Source organism: Rutidosis leptorrhynchoides, chromosome 1 (assembly GCF_046630445.1).
Source record: "Rutidosis leptorrhynchoides isolate AG116_Rl617_1_P2 chromosome 1, CSIRO_AGI_Rlap_v1, whole genome shotgun sequence".
Taxonomy (NCBI): Eukaryota; Viridiplantae; Streptophyta; class Magnoliopsida; order Asterales; family Asteraceae; genus Rutidosis; species Rutidosis leptorrhynchoides.
Window position 1 is genome coordinate 648,622,671 of NC_092333.1, and position 5,265 is coordinate 648,627,935.

Below are 5,265 nucleotides of genomic sequence, written 5' to 3' on the forward strand. Positions count from 1 at the left end.
GACTTCGGATATAAGGATAATTTGACGAGGACACTCGCACTTTATATTTATGACTGATGGACTGTTATGGACAAAAACCAGATGGACATATTGAATAATTCAGGACAAAGGAAAATTAACCCATGGTAATAAAACTAAAATCAACACGTCAAACATCATGATTACGGAAGTTTAAATAAGCAGAATTCCTTTATTTCATATTTAATTGCACTTTTAATTATCGCACTTTTATTTACTGTCATTTTATTTAATTGCACTTTTAATTATCGTACTTTTTAATTATCGCAATTTTATTTTATCGCACTTTTATTTATCTCAATTTCATTATCGTTATTTACTTTACGCTTTAAATTAAGTCTTTTATATATTTAATATTTTACATTAGGTTTTAACTGCGACTAAAGTTTTAAAATCGACAAACCGGACATTAAACGGTAAAAACCCCCTTTTATAATAATAATACTACTACTTATATTTATATTTATATTTATACAAATATAGTTTTAAAAATATAGCGTTAAACTTGGCTAAAGATCCCTGTGGAACGAACCGGACTTACTAAAAACTACACTACTGTACGATTAGGTACACTGCCTATAAGTGTTGTAGCAAGGTTTAGGTATATCCACTCTATAAATAAATAAATAACTTGTGTAAAATTGTATCGTATTTAATAGTATTTCCTTGTAAAAATTATTACTATTTGGTATACCCCTCGCATAACATCAAGTATTTTTGGCGCCGCTGCCGGGGACCTGCTTAAACACCGGAAGCGAAACGCTATATATATATATATATATATATATATATATATATATATATATATATATATATATATATATATATATATATATATATATATATATATATATATAAACAAAAAGAGATTCTTAGTTTACTTTTGTAAAAATACGCTTTTGTAAAATACGTTTTAATTATTAAAAATACAAAAATATAAAAACAAAAACAAAAAAAATTATATATTTTTAATAGTTTGTTAAATATATATAAAATTATAAAGTTTCTTTATTTTTATTTTAGTTCTTAAAATATAAGTTTTTATTTATATAAATATTTTATAAAAACAGAAAATTAAATAAAAAAAATATAAAAGTAAAATCACTCGGCCTGGTACTGTAGCAGTCCATATTCAGGCCTGGAACCCTAGCCCATGTGACCGCATGAAAATATAACGGGATATCCATGCGATCGCATGGCCTGATCTGAAACGCTAGGTTTGACTTATTTCTGCATTAATTACAGAGTATTAATTAAAACCCTAATTAGGGTTAGTTTATTTAATTATTTAGTTTTAGTTTTATTTATTTAATTTGTATTTTTAGTTTTATTTAGTTTTAATAAATTATAAACTTAATACTTTTATAAATAAATAATATAAAATAATATTTTTATAAAAATTGTACTTTTTACAACTTTAAGTTTATTTTTATATTTTGTATCTTTTTATTTGTTTTAGCGTAATATTTGTATTTTTCGTTCATATTTAATTTTAAGTCATAGTTTTTGCCATAGTTATTTTTATTTCTAGACTCTTAGGCTTTGCCGTAAAATCCCTTAAGTACTTTTTCTATAGACTAAGATTTATGTGCTTTAGAATTTTACGACGCCGTTTTATAGATTTTAGTACTTTTTAAGTTATTACTATTTTGGATATAGTTTTCCTTTTAAGCTTTAATATTTTTAGACGCAACTTTTAATTCTTAGTTTTTAGACTTTTAAGTTTCGACGCGCTACGTTCTTTTTATTATTTTTTGACCTTTTATTTTTTTCGACGTTTTTCGACGCGCTCTTTTTCTTTCTTATTTCTCGCCGCTCTAATTTTTAGGACTTAGAATTTTATTTTCTATTTCTTCTCTAAAATTTCTTTAAACTTCGAACAAAAAATTATTTTATGTGGTTAAATTGATAGACATCCAAATTTTCTGGTTCGTAGTAATAGTTGGATTTGTTAGTGGCTGAGTTGTAAGCTTCCGATTTAAAGGGTTCTGGCTCCCTGCTGCATCTATTGGCTATTCGAAACGTGGGCAAAATCAGAAAAGTCTATTAATTTGATAACTTATATAATTTTTATTTTTATAACTAATAAGATATTCAGTGAATGCACCGAGCAAAACGTTCACCACCTTTTATTCGTTCACCACCTGTAACTCGATCAAGACATCTAGCCAATATTGTTGCCGTTGATTTTTCTTTAGAATCGTCACCAAGTACTCCAATTCATATTTCTGATAATCCATTTTTTGAACCCGACCTCACAATTGAGAATCCGGAGGATATTCAGGGACAATTCAGAGATCCTGAACCACTAATCTTTCCTCCGGAACCACCAATCATTCAAACAGAGATTGTCGAGGAATAACCCATTAAATAAGAATCCTCTAGTGATTCAGATTCAACAAATTCAATCATAGAAAATCTGGAACCTCTAAGTATGGAAGACCGAATGAGAGCTAAACGTACTGGCCAAGGTCACGCAATTACTCAACCTGACATTAATGCGCCAGATTATGAAATTAAAGGACAAATCCTACACATGGTAACAAATCAATGCCAATTTAGTGGTGCGCCGAAGGAAGATCCAAATGAACATCTTCGAACCTTTAATAGGATTTGTACTTTATTCAAAATAAGAGAAGTGGAGGATGAACAGATATATCTCATGTTATTTCCCTGGACTTTAAAGGGAGAAGCCAAAGATTTTTTAGAATCGTTACCTGAAGGGGCGATTGATACATGGGACGTTTTAGTTGAAAAATTTCTTAAACAATTTTTTCCGGCATCTAAAGCCGTGAGACTTCAAGGAGAAATTGTTACGTTCACGCAAAAGCCAAATGAAACTCTATATGAAGCGTGGACAAGATTTGGAAAGTTATTGAAAGGATGTCCGCATCATGGTTTAGACACTTGTCAAATAGTACAAATATTCTACCAAGGATGCGACATCACTACAAGAAAAGACATCGATATAGCAGCTGGTGGTTCCATTATAAAGAAAACCGCAACTGACGCTTACAAAATTATTGATAACACTGCTTCTCACTCACATGAGTTGCATCAAGAAAAATATATCGTTAGATCATCTAAAGCGGCTAGAGCCGATTCTAGCCATGACTTTGATTCCATTTCTGCAAAGATAGATGTTGTCGAGAGATGAATGGAAAAGATGACTAAAGATATTCACTCAATACGAATTAGTTGTGAGCAGTGTGGAGGGCTACATTTGACAAAAGATTGTATCAGTATTGAACAAACAATGGAACAAAGAGAGAATGTTTCATACATTAACCAAAGGCCTAGAAATAATTATCAGAATAATTATCAACCGCCAAGACCAATCTACAATAAAAACCAGAATTATAACCAAAATGTTCCATACAACAATCAACAAGATCCTAGCAATCAACAAGTATCCAACAATATTTACAATCAGCAAAGACCTATTTTTCAAAATAAACCACCACAAACCGATGATAAAAAGCCAAATTTAGAAGATATGATGTCGAAGCTAGTTGAATCTCAAACGCAGTTTTTCACATCTCAGAAACAAACCAATGAACAATGTGATGACCCGGGAATTTCTGACCAAATCTAAACTTAATCTTTATATGATTTCGATATGATAAGCAAAGTCTGTAATATGGAGTCTCAAAACTGTTGAACTGTTTCATTATATTCATTTGACTAGTTTCCGACGATTCACGAACTATTATGTGTAACTAAAGATATATATATATATATATATATATATATATATATATATATATATATATATATATATATATATATATATATATATATATATATATATATACATACATACATATATATATACATACATATATATATATATATATATATATATATATATATATAATCTTTGGGAATAACAAAATATAATTGAAACATTAGCATTAAATAAGTAAAATAATATACAAGATAATAAAGTTGTATTAACACTATTATTATTATTACTACTTTCATTATAATTAATATTAATATCAATATTAATATTATTAATGATTGATGATATTATTATTATTATTATTATTATTATTATTATTATTATTATTAATATGATTAATATTATTATTATAGTTAGTATTTTAAAATTAGTAGTATTATTATTATTAATATGTTTACTAATTTTAAATATTAATTAAATAAAGATTCTTAGGATAAATAATTACGCATAATTTTATTATATATCACTATCCATTCTATTCCTTTCCCATGCTTTTTGTTATACTTGGGATTAACTTTTGTGTAAATCAAACAACCCACATGTATTATTCTGCTTTGTTGTTACCCACTTACCTATATCTATCATAATCTAATATTTTTTTATTTTATGCATACCTTTACCTATCTGATATAATGAAATGATATAATATCAGTACGAATTTGGTATAGGAAAGGAAACTCCAAATTTTGTCTAACCACTTCACTATTGGTGCAGTTTCATTTCATTTTCTCTAAAATCAATCATCACTAGTATTATGACATCTATTTGATACTTTGTCAAACTATGCAATTTGATTTTCACATAAACAAATACATATAATTGATCAATCATCTATGTTTTTCATATATATAAAGCATCCCTGGTTAGAAATCTCACAACAAGGAAAGATACCCATTTAAACCCATAACTATGCATACTACCTCTAGTCTCTATACTACATATCTATGCATATACATATACTTGATCAACCGAAGCTCAAAACTCCATCACCTTCGACGAGCCACTCCATCTTCCATTCTTCTAATTGCTTATGTCGACACCATTAATAAATGGCACATATTTTTTTATTCAAATGCAAGCAACCGTAGCCACCATCCTAATCACTTCCATAACCGTCACCCTACTATTTCCTCTCTCCCTCGTGTATTGTTTGCTACCATCTTTAAACATACCATCAACCACTTCTAATCTATTCCTTCTGCTGAAAAACCGTCAACAACCACCCCATTTATGATCCTGTTTTGAACCGAGAACATCAACCACCATCCACAAACTGCACGCTAAACCCCAACTTCTATTTCCTCATTCTGATACAGGCCAAGCACACCACCACCGTTAATCACTGTTCTGGTTACTGCTGCTGCTACTTACAACCTTGCTGTGCTACTGCTAATACCTGTTTGAACACCACTCCAATCTAATTTCACAACCCTACAACCATCATCATTTATCTTTTCTGTTTCACACCCAAAACACATTTATATATTACAAATTTCGTATCA

General features: G+C 29.0%; 1 non-coding gene across 1 annotated transcript; it reads right to left on the reverse strand.

Moving 5' to 3' along the window:
• Positions 1 to 2,812: 2,812 nt before the first annotated feature.
• LOC139887195 (small nucleolar RNA R71) lies at positions 2,813 to 2,919 on the reverse strand. Its single transcript, XR_011773035.1, has one exon. It is a non-coding gene; the product is annotated as a small nucleolar RNA R71 (small nucleolar RNA).
• Positions 2,920 to 5,265: the final 2,346 nt, after the last annotated feature.